This window comes from Tachysurus vachellii, chromosome 1 (genome assembly GCF_030014155.1).
Source record: "Tachysurus vachellii isolate PV-2020 chromosome 1, HZAU_Pvac_v1, whole genome shotgun sequence".
Taxonomy (NCBI): Eukaryota; Metazoa; Chordata; class Actinopteri; order Siluriformes; family Bagridae; genus Tachysurus; species Tachysurus vachellii.
This window is the reverse complement of record NC_083460.1, coordinates 15,043,718-15,057,703: the sequence shown is the minus strand read 5'-3', so window position 1 is coordinate 15,057,703 and position 13,986 is coordinate 15,043,718.

Sequence of the window (13,986 nt, the reverse complement as noted above, 5' to 3'; positions counted from 1 at the left end):
CAAACACACACATATACAAATACACACACATACAAACATACATACATACAAACACACATATACAAACACACACATACAACACACATACACACACATACAAACACACACATACAATTACAGACACATGCACATACAAACACACACATATACAAATACACACAAGCACATAAAAGCACACACATACAAACACTCACACACACATACAAACACACACACACACATACAAATACACACACATATACAAACACTCACACACATACACACACATATACAAATACACACAAGCACATAAAAACACACACATACAAACACACACATACAAACACACACACACACAAACACACACACACATATACAAATACATACATGCACATACACATACAAACACACACATGTAAGCGCACACATATACAAACATACACACGCATACAAACACATACATACACACACATACAAACACATAAACACACACATACACACACAATCATCTTTGCTTTTATTTAGAACACTGAAGGTCACGAGACAGATGTCGAGGGATTGAGAAAAAAGAGAGAACAGAGAAGAAAGGAAGAGAATGGACAGAGAGAGAAATGAAAGAGGAAGGAGAGAGAGAGAAGAGAAAAGGAGGGTGAGAGTGCAAAGAAAGAGAGAGAAAGTAAAGTGAAAGGCAGAGAGAGAGAGAGACTCCTCCATGTACTCAGCAAGACACTTGAGGAAGAGAATACAGAGGAGAAAAGAGGGGGAAGAAAAATCAATAGAGGCATAAAATTGATTTACTGCGTGTCATAAAACATAAGTAAGTGCTGGGAGATGGAGCAAACCCGAGTCTCCATTTAATCTGCACAAAAAGCTACACTGTACTGATGAAGTGATCTGACACAGAGAGAGCGGGGGATAGAGAGAGAGAGAGAGAGAGAGAGAGAGAGAGAGAGAGAGAGAGAGAGAGAGATACGATAAAACATAAAGGGCGACACTTAATTGTCATATTAAAGACTCTCTCCGCCGTGCAGCTCTCTGGGTTGCGAGCTCTCATTCATCATTTGGCAACCGGCTACAGGAATCAAATCACAATTAAAATCTGCTCAATATCCTAATATCAGCCCCGGGACGCTCAAGCATTATTTTATCGCTATTATTTTTTCCCCCTCATCGATTCTCCGGGCCATAAATCTGAAAATGTTGCGGCGTGCGTAATGCTTTATGGCTGGAGGATTATGGTTTTATGAAGCTAATGCAGCAGAACGGGCTCATTTACACGCCGCGCTGGCGGAGGCAGAGTACGTCAGGCCTCGTAGGGGACAGAGATGGAATTGAGACGAAGCCAAACAGCTGCTTGTGCTGATATTAAGTATTGAAGCTTAGCACGTTGACCACAATCGCTGGTTTACGAGTAAAATCTTTATCCCGGCCTCCGAGACGTGTTCATCTCTTCGTTTATACGGCACATGTGTTTGTGTTAAAGAGATACTTCAAATCCTGCACTCCATCAGCAGCTCATGTGTACATTCGAGTACAAGAACGTTAGCGCGATGCTGTGGCAACTAAGGAAATGAAAGGGGCAGGTGATGATTAATGGGTATATTAATGCTCTTATTTAAATATGTTGTCGTTTCTATAATAACAGGGACTCCACAGAATCCAAGGCTAATAATAAAAGGATTAAAAGGACGTTGTTGTGTAATTGGTGACAGGATGAAATGTTCCCGAAGGAGAAGTTTATGTTACATTTAGAAGGAGTCTCCAGTGTCAGAGCTTTCTAACAGTCAGAGGTAAAGCTGGAGCGTCTTTTATCTTATTTAGTTCGAGAGAGAGAAGGAAGGAAGGAAGGGGATGCTGGCGACAGCAGTTTCTAGCTTCAGTACGGATATAAATAATAACGTGTTGTTTAAAGTATTAAATATTGTCATCGTTGACACAGTGTTGTTGTATATGAGAAATAAATAGCTTGTGTAGAGAAAAGAAAGAATGTGTGTGTTTGTGTGTATGTGTGTGTGAGTGCGTGTGGGTGTCAGTGAGAAAGAGATATTTTGTGTGTGTGTGTGTGTGTGTGTGTGTGTGTGTGTGTGAAAGAGAGAGAGAGACTGTGTGTGTGAGAGAGAAAGAAAAGAAAGAATGTGTGTGTGTGTGTGAGAGAGAGAGAGAGAAAGAGTGAGAGAGAGAGACAGAGAGATAGTGTGTGTGTTCGAGAGAGAGAGAGAGAGAGAGAGAGAGAGAGAGACAGCAAGACAGAAAGTGTGTGTGTGTTTGTGTCTGTGTGTGAGAGAGAGAGAGAGAGAGAGAGAGAGAGAGAGAGAGAGATTGTGTGTGTGTGAGGAGGTAAGCTTCTTGTCATCCCTCTTTCTCAGCATTCAGCCTTCCCTAACTGTCAAATCATCATGTAAAGTGTTTTTGACGTGGACTAAAAGGGAGATGGATCATGCAGCTACAGAAGCATGACCTCGTCGACTCCCTCGTCTTCACCACGTTTCCCAACACACTACGCTGCCTGACAGGGAACCAATCACCCCGTCACTCTTCCGGGTCACCGATTTGACGGGGTCACATCATAACCAACACCGCTGCAGTGTCGCTTCATGCTGTCAGCAATCGGATACCAGCTGGTGGCAAGGGAGGGGGCTTATGTACGTGTGTGTGTGTGTGTGTGTGTTTGTGTGTGTGTGCGTGTGTGCGTGTGTGTGTGTGTGTGTGTATTTAGTCTCTGGAAGTTAGTAAATGCCCAGATCCAATATAAGGCACATGACCTCTCTATTTGGGAGGCATTTGACTTCTGATAGAAAGTGATAACTCACACACACACATACTCACTCACACACACACATAAACACACAGGCACAAGAATAAAAACAAAAACAAATGCCATCATATTTCCTTTTCCTCTCTAATAAAATAAAAGAGAATAATTACACTGCTAACAAATCCGTCCCCAAATCTATGATGAATAGTAGCGGCGTTTGCTTTCCGGCTCCCCGGATTATTATGGAGGACGTTTAAAATGATGGATGCAAGGAGAAACGTGTGTAAAGTGTGAGTTTCCCAGATGTGGCTTTTACAGGGCGAGCGAGACCGAGGTGACTGGCAGCTTTATGAGCATCATAAAAATCGCTCCACAGAGACACACACTTATATTAGAGAGGCCTCTTTACACTGCTTTGTAGCCTGTAATGTCACACAGTAGCAGTGGATGTTAGCATCTGCTTTATAGGGACAAGGTTTGCACACACACACTCACACACACACACACTTTGAGGGAAGAGTGTAGAAGTGTATATTTTTTTAAACACTTGATTTAAATGATGGTAATAATGTTTCCATTTATAAAAACAGAAATGTTTAGCTTGTAAGATAAGAAACACAGGTATCTTCTGCTAGCTGCTGCTAGCACCAAACAGCAGCTTCATACCTTAATACCTAATTCACCTCAAATTAAACTAAACGTCCATGTTAGCTAGCTAATCTATTCTGCTAATTTACATATTCTAATGACAGAAAAAATTAATTAGTGAGCTAGTGTATATAAGTATCTTTTGCTAGCTTTTGCTATAGAACCTAACAGGAGCTTCATAATTTAACACCTTATTTGCGTAATATTAAACTCCCAAGTAAGCTAGCTCTTCGGATATATAAGTAGTGGATATCTTCTGCTCTCTACTGATAGCACCTAATAGCAGCTTAATACCTTAACACCTCAGTACCTTATAGGTTTAATGCTAAAATAAATACCAAGTTAGCTAGCTATTTAACTGCAGTGTAACACTTTCTAGCTATATTTAATATCTTGCTTTAATGATGGCTTAACTCTCTTATTTATATATTTAGCTAGCTATTTAGCTATTTATTTTAGGATTTATTTAATAAATACCTATTTTTCAAGGTTGAAAGCACATATCTGGCTAGCTACATAGCTGTGACAGAATTTAATATTTTAATTTATGTCACTTTTAGCTTGCTAAAATGTCTGTCTTATTGTTTTTAATAAGTAGGTTGACAGATTGTCATGTTAGCTAGTAATTTAGCTAGATATATTTATTTAAACTAATAACAGCCCCAAACTGCAACACTGGCTAGCTGCTTGATTATCTTATGTTATGGCAACATTAGCTCTTGCTAGATAATTATATTTTTAACTTTGTTATGTTTAATTTCTAGACAACTCCCACGCTATCTAGCTTATTAGCTATAAACTGGTGTGTTTGTGTGTGTTTGTTTGTAGGTATGTGAGTGTGTGTTTGTGTCTGTGTACAAATGTGTGCGTTTGTGTTGTGTGTGTGTGCTTGTATGTGTGTGTGCATAATAAAATAAATCTCAGTGTGAGCAGGATCTCTGATTTCTTCCTCTTTCCTGACAGAAAGTGTGTTCCTCCTGTAGATATGAACCATGACAAAGTGGCGAGAGATGACGCCCAAGCTGTGTGTGTGTAATTCAGTCTGCAGCCTAACACTGTTCTTTCAGCATCCTGTGTCACGGTGCGATAAATCCGCATGACAGTCAGCGTTACGCTCCTGTAACCAGCGACACAGCCTGATTTTCCGGCCTTGACAAGCCCGTCTATTGAGTATGATAACACTTACTTTGTCTTCATCCAGAGAGGGAGTATAATATCAATCCGTTTGATGATCCAGCAAAGCGAGGCAAGCACTTCTGTATCAATCTTCATACGGCCGCTGCCCGTTGTCTAAGAAAAAGGCCCAGGAATGGGATTGTTCAATCACGCCTCACTGGCCCTCTCACTCAACTCAAGTGGTTTGAGCTCTCTCTCTCTCTCTCTCTCTCTCTCTCTCTCTCTCTCTCTCTCTCTCTCATTCTTTTTCCTTCAGATGCCTCATACTGTCAGTGTGCAGAGGTTATATACCCATGCTTTTAAAAAACACCCTGTTATTAATATTTAATAAAATACTTCAGAGCGCCAGGCGATCGGACCAAATGTTTTTCACCATTTTCTATATGAATTCAGACAAACGTCTGAAAACAGCCGAAACAATCAGCAGCGAACACGGAAGAGGTGAACACAGTGTGACAGGAAACCAATGACATGACAGGGATTAAGATTAAGCCAAAATTAAAACAAAGAACAAAGCACAATCCTAAACGTGTATCAGATTACATATATACATAATAGCCCATGTAAAAACACACACACACACACACACACACATTGTTATTAAAATTGAATAAAATAACCCACAGTGGAGGTGATCAGACCAAGTATATATAACACTTCACATTTAAGAGATAATAATAATAATAATAATAATAATAATAATAATAATAATAATAATAATAATAATAATAATAAGGCTCACACCTCCAGGGTCGGGGTTCGATACCCGCCTCCGCCTTGTGTGTGTGGAGTTTGCATGTTCTCCCTGTGCCTCAGGGGTTTCCTCCGGGTACTCCGGTTTCCTCCCCCGGTCCAAAGACATGCATGGTAGGTTAATTGGCATCTCTGGAAAATTGTCCCTAGTGTGTGATTGCTTGAGTGAATGAGAGTGTGTGTGTGTGCCCTGTGATGGGTTGGCACTCCGTCCAGGGTGTATCCTGCCTTGATGAACGATGACGCCTGAGATAGGCACAGGCTCCCCGTGACCCGAGGTAGTTCGGATAAGTGGTAGAAGATGAATGAATGAATGAATGAATGAATAATAATAATAAACAGGTTAACTGATTGTGTTATTAATTAACAAAGAAAGTTAAAGTTTCATTTCAATTACTAATATTTCTGGAATGATCTCCATTTTTACATTTTGCTTTATATATTTAGATCTTTCTTGCTTGAAACAGTAAGCGATAACAGGAAGTCATTTGTGCTCGAACACATTAAATCTGATTATTAAAAAAGCATAACACTAGCAAATGTTTTATATTATTCAAACCGTTATATTCATATACATTTGAAGCATTTTGTGAACAAACCTTGTCTCTAAACAACAGAGTTAGTGTTGGAAGGCTGTATTTTAAAACCGTTGTCATGTCAATTGTTCAGAAATTGCGTTTGAAAGAAACTCCACAGAAGAAGACACGCAGTCGCTGATACGGGTGCGAGGCCGGAGATGAGGCTAGCTGTCCGGGTGAAATACGGCTCAATCAACAGGCGCTCAGCAATCAACTTTAACTTGTCAGATTTGATCTATCCGATCATTGCTGTAGGATGTTTGCAATTGTCTAATGTTCTGTGAAGATGGGCCTTTCATATTCTTTATTGTTTTTTTTCTTTTCACCCCCTCGTCCTCTCCTTGTCCTCCATCAAAACCAGGAGATGTTTGCTGAAAGTAAAAAAGCACGTTGAGGGGAATGAGGGGGAATAAAAAACGCCGATGAAGTTTAACCCTTTCGGACGTCATCATTGCAGAGCTGCGGGCTAAGAGAGCTCACACTTCTGAGCTGGTAATTGGTTCCTCTAAATCTGCTGAGTGCAGAGAAAGACGAGCGCCTCTTTTTCATCAGAGCTAAGAAAATAAAAAAGAAGAAAAGCTGTAATAGAGTGACCATCTATATCTCTCTCTCTGTATCTCTCTTTTCCTCTCTGTCCCACGCTCATGATGGATGCTTGGCTTGCCACCTCATCGCCTGCTAAGTGTTGCCTGCTGCTGATAACTTTTATTTTAGTTCGATTATTTCCGGGAAATATATTTACAGAACAATCGAGTGTCTGTTTCTTAACAGTTTTAGCAATTTCTTTCAATATAAAAAGTCGCTAAACAAAAAAGAGCTGAATAGCTAACTTGCTTGCTATTTAGCCCTGCGATTTTTAGCTATTTTTTCAGATATTTAATTTATCTAGCTTGTTTGATACCGAGGGAGTTGTCTTTAAAGTAGTAAAACACAAATAAGGCTAGAAATTGCTAACTAGCTTGTTTTTTTAGAAATATATTTTAGCATTTTTTTCTTGCTCTTTAAAATTTAGCTAGCAATTTTTACACTGACGGAGTTGTCTTTAAAGTAGGTAAACACAAAAATAGTTAAATACTGTAGCTAGCTTGGTATTCAGGAAATAATGTCAAATATAGCAAGGAATTGTTACAACAAGGGATCGACTTTAACATCGCTAAATGCAAAAGGAGCTAAACTAATTAGATTTTAGCTAATTGTTTTATAGCTAGTGTACAGCTATAGTGTTGCAGTGAGTGGGTTGTCTTTAAAGTAGCTAAACATAAAAATAGCTAAACAGCAAACTAGATTGATATTAAACTCTGCAGTTAATTAAAATTTTTTTTTGCTATTTTTTTGCTAGCATTACAGTCTGCTAGCATTAATCAAGCAACAGACTACTTGATTAAATCTTAGAGTTTAATGTAGCTAACAGGCTAATTTGGGAAATGAAATGCTTGAGATTTTACATATAAAGATAATTGTAGCAACATTTCTGTCACATTTTCAGTGAAAAAAGGATTTAAATCTTAGGCATTTTGTCACATACAACATTAGCAACACTTGTTTTTAATACAAGTGTGTCTTCATGCCCCGGTGCAGTATCACATTATAAATGACAACAGACTACGTAAAAGTTCCAACTTCTGACCTGGAAATGAGATGTTTACTAGCTGCGCTTGGGAAAAAACCTAACAAAACAATAGAAGCTATGACTGCTGGCTCGCTAGAACAGCGCCAATGTCTGAGAATCACTTTGACCAATTTGTCCGCACCGCTTGCTGAATATAAACAGTTGATCTACAGGGGAATTTTATATTCAGTTGTTTCATTATACAGCTCTGTTTTTTGGGGTTTTTTTCCAGGGTGGATTTGGAGGGTGGGTGTGTGTTAGCGGTGCTGGTGCTGGTGCATTTGGCTTTGAAACTCTCTGATTTAACTCTGTGGTATTGCCTCATTTTTCATATCCATTGTAGCCTTGTCAGGGTGTCATAGCTGCTCCACGGAGCCGTTAGATCAGTCCAAACGGATAAATCATCCTGCATCTGACACACTCACTTAATTTGCGTGGCTCCGCTGCTTATTAATTGAAAAATCTCTGCGCCCGTTTGCTGCGCGAGCGCATTTCAACTAGTTTTATTTTAGCTTTATTAATGTGGATATTCACTATGATTTCCCTCAGTAGCGCATCGACTAGCTCGTTGGCCACTTTGTCATTTATCATCATATGCCATATTTGTCAATCGGCTCACTTTTCCTTTTGAGCTCACGTTTTAAAAAAGTCCTCGGAAAAACTGCTTTGCATATAAAGCAAGTCTCTGGGAATTTGTGGGTATTTCGATAAAGGCTCGCGCCGGGGCCCCAACGTTATTGTTTTCCATCTGTGAAATAGAGTAACAGGTACTTAATGTACCAAAAACAATTTGTCTGGCTGTTATTTTCCCATTGAAGGCGTGCACGGCTGGCTGCGGCCTTCCTTTATCTCAGCGAGCCTAATACATTCTCACACTGTGCTCCGGTGCCTTCATTTTACAGCCGAGGAGCTCAGCGGCCCTCACGCTGCGCTCAAAATGGGACCCCAGTCACCGGGGCCCCGCCGAGTGGCCGTAGGTAAGTGTGCAGAACAAATGCTGAAAAAAGACTTTTAAAAAGTTTCTCGAGCCAACACTGATTTGTGTGTGTGTGTGTGTGTGTGTAGGGATTTGGACCTGAATGTCCCCATAAGAATAGGAATATCTGACGGTTTTGACCTTTTGGGGACATTTGTCTGCTTTTATTTATGGTTATTTATTTATTTTTCATTAGAGAAATTTAAGATCTTAAATTAAGTGAGACATAATGTTAACTTTGTGTTATTGACCTTAATGGTATAATTATTAATTAAATTCCTTCTGTGTGTGTGTGTGTGTGTATGTATTTGTTCGTCACCAGCCTTTGTGGAAGATAGTAATAATGATATGTGTTTGTCTGCATGCACAATCTGAACCTCTATAAATGTTTTGTGTTTGTGTGTTTGTGTGTGTGTGTGTGTGTGTGTGTGCATGTGTGTGTGTGTTGAGTGGTGGTCAGTAGGGGGTTATAGATTGGGGGATGGTTGTGAGGCCGGTACTGGGTGATTTCCTTTCCTCTTGGCTTCTGAAAAATCCAATTTGAGCCCCTCCCTCTTGGGAAGCATGACTACGATCAAAACAGAGCCAGAGACAAGCGTCAAAAAGCAGGAAGAAAGTGTGGAAAGTCCATTTTTCAACACAGAAAGGGCACAGACTGGATTTTCGGACCGTTTGGGTTGTTGAACATGAGATATGTGGCAGAGATAAAGATCAGTTACTTACCTCTATAAGCTCCATCAAGGCTATAATGTACATAATATAGACATATTATGTTTATATCTCATATAGGGTGCTGTTTTTTTCGCAGGCTTCCTAGAACCAGATACAGTACAGTATATGACTCATGTTGTGTGCATTAAGGAGATCTTAGTCCATAAATATGAGGAAATGCAAGCACTGAAACTGGAGACTCCTTCCAAGAATGCTAGCAGCACTGTACAACACTTTACTCTATGTGTGTTGGTTTTCCAAAAGCCTTGTTTCCCAACACACCTTTATGCATCGTTCATCATGTACATCTCTATTAAACTCCCTTGTTTTAGCGCTCATAAGAAACCCTGCACTATTCCTGACCCGCTGTTGGTGAAGCTCTGCTAACAAACGAGTTCCTCCAACACGGTGAATTTCCCTCAACCCAGGATCACTCTGCTACCGAGCCAGACAAGGTAACATGCATATCTGAAGAGCCATGGAGAATTCCCTTTATAGCTCTGGTTTAATTAGGCATACTGAGCACCGCTTTATGCTTCGTTTATTAAATTAAGCCTGTATAAGTGCCATCATTTAATTCTTGGTTGGAATTAATAGGGAGGGAAAAAAATTAGCTCGGATCACCTGCGGCAAATCAGAGGGTCGTCTACGAGCTCTAGGTAGATGTAAGCATGAACGTAATAAAGACTTCAGTGCCAGAACCTGTGTTTTGTCAGAATTTGCTACGTTTACCTGCAAATATGTGCAGATTAATTCATTAGCACGTGATCAATTACTGTAGCATTAATGTTACTGTAACTTCCTAATGCTAGTTCCTAAAAATGTGTAAAGATCCACTTTCATATGTTTAGGAAGGTTGAACGACTAACTTGACTAACATGACGGTGACATCATTTCATTTTTCATCAGTAACGATTAGTAGGAATTAAACATTAGCATAAATACTCACCGGTTTTGACTAGTGCCCTCGATTCTGAACAGATCACATACATCGCTTTTGAACTTAAAGCCACAAATAATCATATGTGTTTTTTAAAAAATGCATGTTTTGTTTTTTTTGTTATTACCATAAAAAAAAATGTATTTTTTTGGTTTAGTTTATAAGTTCTCTCTTCCGATTGCTTTGGCCTTGTTAATGTTTTTATGCCGTACACAGACACAAAGAATAAGGTGGTCAGTTTTAAAAAAGAAATAAATAAAAAATACCCGCCATGTTCTCCTGTGTCTCCGTGGAGATTTGATCTCTGCAGACGGGAGTTTCTGAGATCGGCAAGGTCTCGCCACTCTATTTTGCCCTCCTGTTAACTCGCTCCTGAATGGGTGATTTAGTTTGGAATGGAGCTCCCTTCGCCCATCATGTCAAGTCATTTATGGCATCTGTGTCCTTCCTCAGTGAAGTGGAGTGGTTTGTTAGCAGCTGTGTTTTCCACCGCGCCGGCCTGAAAGCCCCATCAGCCCCCTGCCGCGGAGCCACAGCAGCACCACAACACACACACACATGCACACACACTGGCCCTGGCTCTTAATCTCTAAATCTCTATCTCAACCTCACGCCTCACACATGCACTCACAGATGTACATATTCAATAAGCCAGCTTTCTGGAAATCCCAAATGCTGAGCATAACTACCACGTAAGGCTTAGTTCATCCCTGAAAATGTAATTAGCCGTGTTGAAGACACACCGTGTGTAAGAAGAACCGTCTCACACCGAACTGATCGCTTACCTGTACTGGTTTAAGCGCAGATGGTGATGTTAAAGAGTTTAACCAAACTATCCAGGTGTCTGGTTAAACTTATTGGATTATCTTTGATTTTTTTCATGCTCTAAATAAATAGGTTGAAAAGCTCTCTCTCTCTCTTTCTCTCTCTCTCTCTCTCTCTCTCTCTCTCTCTCTCTTTCTCTCACGCACACACATACACACAAACGCACACACACATTTACTCTGGTTTAATGCAGTTGACTGCAGGGGTGCTAAGAGGGTCATGTGCAGTTCAGACTGGGGTTAGAACAGAAATTCTTCTTTTCCCATCCTCCATATTCACTTCTTCTCCTTCTCCATTGTCGTCTTCTTCTTCTTCTCTGCTGAGAACATTGACAACCACACAGTTCTTTCTCACAAGCGTCACAAGCGTCACGTGTATGGAATAGAAATTTTTAATTAAAAAAAAGGACATCAGTAAAAACGTCTCTAGGTTACGACCATAACCCTAGTTCCCAGAGGAACGAGACGCTGCATCAAAACACTATGGGAACGCCCCTGCGTGACCGTGCTCTGAACCACGTGTGTAATCTGACCAATAGGCGTTGGGACGTGACGTCATCGGCGGGTGACGTCGCGTAAACAGGAAGCTACAAATGGCTGCGAGATGGACAAGACGCTAGCTCCTGAGAGAGAAGGTAAGCGCTGCAGGGATGCAGGGAGTGTGGCACGGAGACGCAGCGTCTCGTTCCTTGGGGACCTAGAGACGTTCCCCAAGGAACTCAAGCTGCGTCGAAACGCTATGGGAACGAGTGTCCAATCACGCCACACTGACCAGACCCTGCTTAGAGAGTGAGGGCCTCGGCACCTGCACGTAGGACAGAGGAGCCCGGGGTGGCTCTGAGGTCAAGGTCATAGAACCTGACGAAGGTCAGCGGGGTGGACCAACCCGCAGCATCACAGATGTCTTGGAGTGCCACTCCAGCGGACCAGGCCGTAGAGGCTGCCACACCCCGGGTGGAGTGAGCTCGGACCCCGAGCGGTGCGGGGAGGCCGGAGAACTCGTGAGCCGACAAAATCGCATCCACTACCCATCTGCTCAACGTCTGCTTAAACCTTTCCTGTTAGGGCTGTAGCAGCTGCTCCGACTTTCTCCACGGACTTGTCCTGCGGAGGTAAGTGACCAGTGCTCACACTGGACACAGTCAGTTCTGTCGCTCCTGTTCGGGGGCTGTAAATGGAGGAGGGCAGAATGCCTGCAACATGACAGGTCGTGAGGGGGCCGAAGGCACCTTGGGTACGTACCCAGGTTTCGGATAGAGAAACACTCTGGCCATGCCAGGGGCAAACTCCAGGCGAGACGGGGCCACGGACAGGGCCTGCAGTTCCCCGATCCTCTTCAGGGAGGAAATGGCCAAGAGGAAGGTGGTCTTAATAGACAGAAACCTAAGGGCCACTTCGGCCAATGGCTCGAAGGGGGGCTCTGATAGAGCCGCCAGCACAACTGCCAGATCTCAGACAGGAACTCTGGGTCGCGTCCCGGGCCTCAGTCTCTGGGCGCTGTGGAGGAAACGTGTCACCAGTGGGTGCCTACCCAGCGACTGCCCTGCCGGCGGGGTGCTATATGCCGCGATGGCGGACACGTACACCTTCAGGGTCAAGGGGGTTAACCCAGTGGCAAACTGTTCCTGTAAGAACTCCATAACTGAGCCGATCGGGCAGTTAACTGGTTCCAGGCCATGGTGCTCGTACCACGACGTGAACAGTCGCCATTGTGCGGCATACGACTTCCTCGTGAAGGAAGCTCTGGAGTGGAGAAGGGTCTCTACTACCTTGGTAGAGAGACCAGCCGCTATGAACTGTGCGTGCCCCCTTAGGGGCCACAGCCACAGCCTCCACAGCTCTGGGCGTTCCGCCCACCTGTGAGAGGAGATCCCTCCTGGGGGGAATTTCCCACGGAGGGCCCTCGAGTAGGGACATCAGATCCGCAAACAATGGCTCCATCCTGGCGAACTCTCTCCAGAACTCCAGGGAGCAGTGCGATTGGGGGAAAGGCGTACAGGCGTAGCCTCGGCCACGACTGTACCATGGCATCCAGACCTAACGGGGCTGGGTGAGAGAGAGAGAACCAGAGGGGACAGTGCGAGGTCTCCTGGGTCGCAAAAAGATCCACCTGGGCTCTGTAGAACCTCCGCCATATGAACTCCACCACCTCGGGGTGGAGACACCATTCTGTGCAGACAGAGAGTCTGTCCCGAGACCACAAGAGGACGGCTCGTGCTAGCTTGTACAAAGGGCGAGATCGGAGACCCCCTTGGTGGTTGATGTAGGAGACCACCGCAGTATTGTCCGTGCGGACCAATACATGGTGATCTCGTAGGTCCGGGGTGTTTTAACCCCAAAAACACTGCCATCATCTCCAGGCAATTTATGTGCCACGAGAGACGCGGGCGCTCCACAGACCCTGGGCGGAGTGGCCACTCATGACCGCTCCCCACCCCTTGAGGGAAGCGTCCGTCGTTAGCATCACATGACGACATGGAGTCCCCAACACGGGGCCTCAGGACAGAAACGTTCGGTCTTTCCAAACATCCAAGGCTCGAAGGGCATGCCGTGAGACTTTGATGGTACGATATGGGTTTCCCCTGAGAGACTCTGCCCCGGAGCCACCACTGGAGAGGCCTCATGTGCAGGAGGCCAAGCGGGATTATGCTGTTCGCCGCTGCCATGAGACCCAGCAGCCTCTGGAACTGCTTCACAGTGAGTCCCTGACCTTCCCACACTCTCCTGACAGAGGTGAGGATGACTTCGACCCGAGCAGGTCGACAACCGTGCCTGCATCCCGGCCAAGTCCCATACCATGCCCAAAAAGGTGGTTCTCTGCGCTGGAGAGAGCACGCTTTTGCTGGCGTTTAGTCGAAACCCAAGCACCTTCATGCAGGCGAGGACGACATCTCGATGACAAATTGCCTGGCGCTCCGACTGAGCCAGAATCAACCAATCGTCAAGGTAGTTTAAAATGCGGATGCCCTGGAGCCGCAGCGGGGTCAGTGCTGCGTCGACGCATTTCGTGAAGGTGCGGGGCGAGAGTGCTAGGCCG